Below are 7,882 nucleotides of genomic sequence, written 5' to 3' on the forward strand. Positions count from 1 at the left end.
TCTGGCTGTTGCAATCGTTTAAATAAGCGTCCCATACTATGAGCATGTTAACTCAGCACGACACCCAGCATCGTTTAGTTCGGTAGTAACTCGAAGAACTTTCATTTGTGCACTGGTAATGCTCACTGACAGGTTTTAGGCTTATAAGGATAAGTGCAAATGCTTGCTACCGGAGGGATTACCTCTATCACCGCCTTTGTGTGGGCTTGTTACGTGACAGGTAACATAGCTTATCGAAGAAATGTGCCCCCCAAGAAAAGAAAACACTGGAGCAGGGCTTTAAGTTGCCCTAATTAAGGCACCCCAAGCAAGTTTTTGATGTTTATGAGACGTACGTAGGGCAACTAAAAAGCGGCCCGCAAGAAGCAGATCAACATTGAATAGAGGTACAAACGACAAAGCCGTCAGACAATGCAGGTAGGAGAAGCCTGCACAACTGTACCCAGCTAGCGACAGGTGTTCTGAGGCTCTCGCCTACGCTAAAAACAATCAAAGCGAGAGTTTTGGTCAAAACGTGTTGGTTAGTGTTCTGTTTTTAAATGTGACTGCAGTTTAGGGGAATTTGCATGTACAATAACAACATTGTGCTATTGTTCGTATGGCGTGTGCTGTTAAAATGGGGCAGACGTGGTGTGTATTCACTAGCCGAGGCAGCGTGGTGGAATGAATGACATAAAAGAAAAATATACTTATGATAAAGCTCTTTAGTGCATGCAGAATAATTGTTTGGAACAGGGTGCATACAGCCTGAAATATATTGCATCAGCAGCTTCCGCTCATCTTCGTTTAAAATGAGACATCACTGCTGCATCTCGCTGGTCAAGAAGAAAGGTTGATTGCTGAATTTAGAGCAAGGTTTCAGTCATAATATTCAAGACAAGAAAGAACATTTGCTGAATGCAGCTGAATATTCATATCTTAACTACTTGGATCTAGTAGTGGAGGATCTGCAGAATTGCATAATAATGCAGAACAAAGGGCGAGTACATCCTAGACACAAAATGAAACGCCTCACCTTATTTCCAACAAGCACTATGTTGCGCAAGAAACTAAGGGCACATATGGCGTAATGCTGTGCTGCTGGTTTCAAAAAGCTGGCTGCCTTGTGCTCATGTGTTTCAGGCATTCACCTATCAGTGCGCAGGTGAAGCTTTGCTGTAATATTAGGGCAATAAATTTCATTTGGCCGCTGAAAAATGTGCAAAGGCCAGACTGGCCGAACCAATATCAGACCACCATGAACATGACCTTTGGTCAAAAAACAAAGGCGCGTCATGTTTGCCGACACATCAACATTGTAGAAATTAAGATGATAGAGACGCAATCACATGTAAATAGCTGAAACAGTGAGAAAAGCACCATTTAAATCGGAATATTTGACCAAGCGCTAGGCTCAAAAATTAATCAGGGTGCTAGCTCTGTCCGGAATTCCCGGAATGCCATTACAATGCTGTTAACTTGCACGCCAATCTATTTTGTAGTGTAATTCGGAAATAGGTACCAGGGAATTGCGGCTAGTACCCTGGCTTCTACTAAGGCTTCATTGTTTCACGGCTTCATTTACACACTGCAGTCATTGAATATGCGTGCTAATTCGAGACAATAATGGTCGGGCAATGGTAGTTAGCGAAATTTCTTATATATCAAACGATTTGCCACTTTCGCGTAAGTATTGTCGCGTATCGGAATGTCTTCTTGTATTCTGAGATTTGAAAAGCTATTTCAAAGTTGGACACATGAGCATGGAAAGTTTCAAGTCCCAAATACATGGCTTACATCCCTTTCAGTGTTGTGAGTTACTTCCATTAATTTTCACATCAGCTTAATAGACAACTTAAGGTAGTTTAGGAGGGGGAGATTGTATGTCTCTTCGTCGCCTTCAGCGCTATATTCAACCGTCTACTTGGTAAATGTTTTGCAAAACTGTGTTTTGACACCGCGGAGTAGGTGGCCTATATGCTCATCTATCAGCTCTCACGTACCTGTAGCGTACGCACATCGTAGGCATCCGTTCACACCGAAGTTCTTGCTCAAAAATCTGGGGCTGTCAACATTCCCCATGTATATTGCGTTATCAAGATGTACAGTCCTCACAGAGTAAAACACTGCAATTTAGGCCTAACCATTGCGCATACTTACGTTTGCAGCGTTTGCACTTCGTGCGACATCGGCGTAATTTTGGCCTGGACACTTAGATAAAAGTCAGCGTCACCTATACTGACCATATCCTTCGCGACATGGCATATAACTCTGGAGAAATTTCACATATTATGTGTTTCACCTTAAAGTTTCCCTGTCGTGTTTCATTCCATGAGCACTATACATGTTTAGTAGAGTTATTTATCAGTCATGCATCCGATGGGTCGGATGGCTGTAAATTTCGATTTGGCATCGATAACTATGAACGCTATTTGGAATTTATTCGCTTTGTAGTCGCACGAAATGAGAACACTCAGTGAGCAGTGCGATGTGGAGTTCAAGTGAAGAACGAAACATTAAGCTTTGAGTTTGATTCGAACAGAAGTGAATCTCGCGTGGAGAAACCATGAACGCTATATGAAACATGATGATGATGATTAGTGGGATTTAATGGCGCACGGACCACAGAAGGCCAAAGAGCGCCAGTCAATGGTATGATGTATTCAATGTAGTGGTCAATGTCAGGGTTATATGTAACGCGGCTGTAAAGTTGCTTAAAAGCATTCGCTGTAAAATGCGTAAAATATATTTTTAAATAAAATTATTACAGTGATGTTTGAGGCGTACACTGATATGCTGAACGAAAATAAAAGATAGGCTTCGAAGAGATGATGTTCTAAAATGTATGACTATCACTAGCAATGCTGCCTTATCAGGTCCCTTCGAGAGTAAGGGCCTGGAGGCGTGCGCTGTTCTAAACGCTACCATCGCAACAGCGGCTTCTCAAGAGAAGCTGCGCTACGAATTCTTGGGGCTGATAACGTGTAGTAAGCGGACTTCATTGAAAAAATCTAATACTGTTTTCGTGTTGAACAGTGGTTCTTACCACGAAACATTGCTGGATGCAGAGGGAAATGTCTGCAAGCTAGAGGGAATTGTTTTTTCCTTTCAGCGTCTGGTTCCTGGCACTCCAGTAAGACGTGGATGACGGTCAACCTCTCAATACATTTTCCACAGATTGGAGGTTCACCGCCGGTCAACAAGCGGCTGTGTGTGCCGTACGTGTGTCCTATTCTCAATCGAGTTACGAGGACATCGGGTTTCCGTGATTTAGCTGTCGATGGTCACATGCCTAACTTTGGTTTAATTAGATGAAGCTTATTAGACATTTCAGCATCCCAGAGGTGTTGCCAATAAGGTCTTACTTTTCTCCGCAGGAAAGGTTTCAAATCTATAGCCATGACAGCTGCGGGAGGATTGCGAGTTCTCGTTTCTGTAGATGTAGTTAGTTTATCGGCAATCACATTACCCTGAATGCCTCTGTGGTTAGGAACCCAACATATCACGATACACTGTTCAGATGCGTAGCTAGTGCACGAAAGCGAATAAAGTTGAATTATTACAGAACTTTTGTGCTTTTCTAGAGACATTAAAGCCTTAACTACGCTTAATGAGTCTGTAAATATTATTGCCTTCTCTACAGTTATTTGCATGACGAGCTTTAGCCCAAAATAATGCATAGGCCTTAGCCGTAAAGAGGCTTGTTAGTGCGTGCAGATTGTCTGATTCCGAATAAGATGGTCCAACTGCTGCATAGGACACGTCCGCATGCCACTTTGATGCATCCGAGTAAAATTCCGTGCATGAGTACTTGGCTTGCAGTTCTAGAAAGTGCATTCGAATGTGTTCGTGTGGAGCGTGCTTTGAGACTTCTACAAACGACCGTGTCACATTCTACAATCTCCCAGTGCCACGGAGGTAACGACCTTGCTGGAGTCTTCAGACGGTGTTCTAGAAGCGAGACATCCATTTATTCACTAAGCCTCTTAACACTCAGAGAGAAGGATTCTCTGAATGTGGGGCGATTACTAAATAACGTAGCACACGTCATGTCATTTCCAGTTGCGTGCAAGGATGTTCAGGATTCGAATGCACTTTCAGGGAATACGTAGAACTAGAATATGATCTTTGAAGTTCAAGTGACCACTCATTTGATTCCACGTAGAGACTTGGTACAGGACGTGTCCTGAAAGCACCTGTGGCCAGGCGAATCCCTAAATGATGAACAGCGTCCAGTATCTTTAGCGCGCTGCGTGCGGCATAGTGATAGACCTCAGCGCCATAATCCATACGGGATTGTATGAGGCTCTTGTACAGGTTTATCAAACAATTGCTATCACTACCCCATGTTGTGTGCGAAAGAACTTTGAGAATATATATTGTTTTAAACACTTACTCTTAATATATTTGATGTGGGGTATGAAGGATAGCTTGCAGTCAAGTATGACACCCAAAAATGTGTGCTCTGAGTGCAGATGTATACGTTGTCCATCGAGTTAAATATTAGCGTCTGGGACCAAGCCGTCTTGTTCTTGTAAAAAGGGCGCAGGAGCTTTTCTGTGGATTTAACTTGAACCCATTTTAATTCGCCCATTTAGACACCCTGTTCAGGCCAAGCTAAGCCTGCCGCTGGAAGATTGAGAGATTACACGATTTGAAACCTATTTGCACATCGTCAACGTACACTGAATAATATATCGCATGTGGAATTGATGAGCGTAATGAATTCATTTTTAGAATAAAGAGAGTGCAGCTTAGTACGCCACAGTGCGGCATCCCAGTTTCCTGGAGAAAGGACCTGGAGAGAGCATTACCAAGTCTGACACGGAATATGCGGTTAGACAAATAGCTTTCTATTATGTTAAGCATTTTTCCGCGTATACCCATCTCCGACAAATCTCGCAATATCCCGTAGAGCCACGTCGTGTCGTACGCCTTTTCCACGACAAGAAATATAGACAAAAAGTACTACTTCTGAATGAAAGTGTCACGGTTGTTTGACTCCCTGCGTACCAGATGGTCAGTTGTAGAACGATCTTCCCTTAAACCACACTGATAAGGGTCAATGATTTTGCTGGATTCGAATAAATGTATCATACGACGATTTATCGTCTTCTCGAATAGCTTGCAAAGGCAACTTGTAAGCGCTATCGAACTCAAGCTATTAACCCAAGATTGATCTTTACCTTGTTTCAATATAGTAACTACAATAGCCTCTCTCCATGTTGAAGAGAGGTATCCGGAAAACGCTATATGAAATATTCTTACGTTCTTGCGCTATGTATGTATGTATGTATGTATGTATGTATGTATGTATGTATGTATGTATGTATGTATGTATGTATGTATGTATGTATGTATGTATGTATGTATGTATGTATGTATGTATGTATGTATTTACAAGAGCTATGAATTGGGCTAGTTGGTGTGCATTCATTTTTTCTTGCGCTGAGTATAGTAGGACGCCACAGGGATGGAACAGACACTGAAATGAAGCGGACACGAAGTGACACACGGGAGCGCAAGAAACATCACACTTGCGCTCCCGTGTGTCACTTCGTGTCCGCTTCATTTCAGTGTCTGTTCCATCCCTGTGGCGTCCTACTATACTTAGCGCAAGAAAAAATGTATGTATGTATGTATGTATGTATGTATGTATGTATGTATGTATGTATGTATGTATGTATGTATGTATGTATGTATGTATGTATGTATGTATGCATGTATGTATGTATGTATGTGTATGTGTGTATGTATGGAGCAAATAGCCCCTTTTATAGCCCTTTTCTGCTACATGAAAGAAAAACTCATTTAGTTCGAACGTGAAAGCATGTCGTATCGAATAATTCGACCCACCACTGCCGCCCCCTCGCTTCCGCGGTGAATACTAAAGGCTTGAAAGCGCAAAGCAAAATTAATCATACGGCTCTGCTGGTTTCCTAGGCGAGAACAGACACGGCAGGAACCTACCCTGCTGGGATTATGACACCTTGCGCTGTTCTCTGGGAGATGTCTACTTCGACGACAATTAGTGCTGACTAAAGTCTAGAGCGTTAGTTGTACATCAGCCACCAACGATATGGACATTTATTGTAATACTGTTAAGTAATATGTTGATGATGACATAATGCAAGCAATAAAAAAAAGATTTTAATCTGTACTATTTGTCGCTGTCTCTCAATTAGACCTCACGGATCAAAATTAGATCAAAAATGCGTTTCCGCGAGATTCGAATTCAAGGGAATCGACTGCATATATATAGACAGTCAAATAATTGGTCATTGCATATAAGGCAGTGGCCAAAAAAAAAAGTTGTCGCAGTTTCACCTGAAAGGCGAAGCATCAATTGCGATAGCAAATTTGAAGAGAGCTATACGGAGTAATGATAGCAGCTTTATCAGCTGTATAAACTGGGACATTCAGCAGCACCGGCAACACGCAGAACTGTTGTCGACGTCGTCGGCGTTTTGCCCGCATTCGTTCAAAATGCGTGCGGCATTGGTGACTGTTGCCGGAGCCTCTGATATAAATAGGCACTTGGTGCCGCAGCTGAACGTCGCCTCCCTTCCCTCCCCTACCCCGCCTCCCCCACGGCCTTTCGCGCGTCGGAAGAAGGCACGTTTGCTCTACATATATGGTGATTGTAGAGGAGGAAAGAGACGCCTACTTCTGCAGCCCTTAAGGGAGCACAGCGCAGAACGCGCGTTTGTTGTCCGCCGTGCGTTCATTCCCCGTGAAAGCGCGCGTCCCTCGCGCCCTTTCACTCGCACATACAGCGTTCGGCGCGCGGCGACGATTTCATCTCCATTGACGTCATACGGAACCTCACGGCGACGGCGACGCCGACGGCAGAAATCTACTTTTGAATGTCCATATAATTTCTATCGCAATAAAAAGACCTCGTTAAAGAAAACGCCACATTTTCGACTGAGCGGAACTAAATATACTACCCAAAACGAAACTTAGCGGCAAGTCACAGCGGCACCGCAAGCCGCATCACTGTTTGCGCGTATGCTCCTATTCGAGTTTTCTCGTCTGTTCTATACTACATCACCACCAAGGTGGATTTTAGGGGCTTAGTTGGAGCCGTAGTTAGATTGACTTTGCTGTGGCCGTGGCTTGCTGAGGTGTCCTTTGTGTTGGCAATGTCGTGGAGCTGTGAGCTTGCTTAGCGTTTCCGATGACGGCATAGAAATGCCCGCACAATGATCGGACGACGGAGATGGACATCACACTTATTAGTGACTTCGAGAGGGACTTCATTAACACTGCAAATATAGACTAAACAGCTCCCGTTTTTATTTTGCTAGTTATGTTTCGTTCTAGTCAGGGGCTGCATGCAAGTAGAAACTTTCAGAATGAGCTTTGTAAGCTCTGTAACCTGCTGTTGGCAATAAAGTGTTTGCGCCTGTCAGCGCACCATCTTGTGTACCTGTGTTTAATCTCTCGGCAAGTAGAATGCCTGTAAACGATACCTATGTCTCTGGTCCTTTGATATTACATTTACTGAGAGTCCACTATATATGCACACACACACACACACACACACACACACACACACACACACACACACACACACACACACACACACACACACACACACACACACACACACACACACACACACACACACACACACACACACACCATCATCATCAGCAGCAGCAGCAGCAGAAGCACCACCACCACCGCCACCTGTTTTTATGTCCACTGCAGGGTGAAGGCCTCTCCCTGTGATCTCAAATTTCCCGTCTTGCGCTAGCTGAATCCAACTTGCGTAAGCAGATTTCCTAATTTCATCACCCCATTTAATTTTGTGCCGTCCACGACAGCGCTTCCCTTCCCTGGCCATCGATTCCGCAACTGTAATGGCCCACTGGTTATCTGCCTTACGCAATACATG

Source organism: Dermacentor silvarum, chromosome 6 (assembly GCF_013339745.2).
Source record: "Dermacentor silvarum isolate Dsil-2018 chromosome 6, BIME_Dsil_1.4, whole genome shotgun sequence".
In the NCBI taxonomy this organism is placed as follows: domain Eukaryota; kingdom Metazoa; phylum Arthropoda; class Arachnida; order Ixodida; family Ixodidae; genus Dermacentor; species Dermacentor silvarum.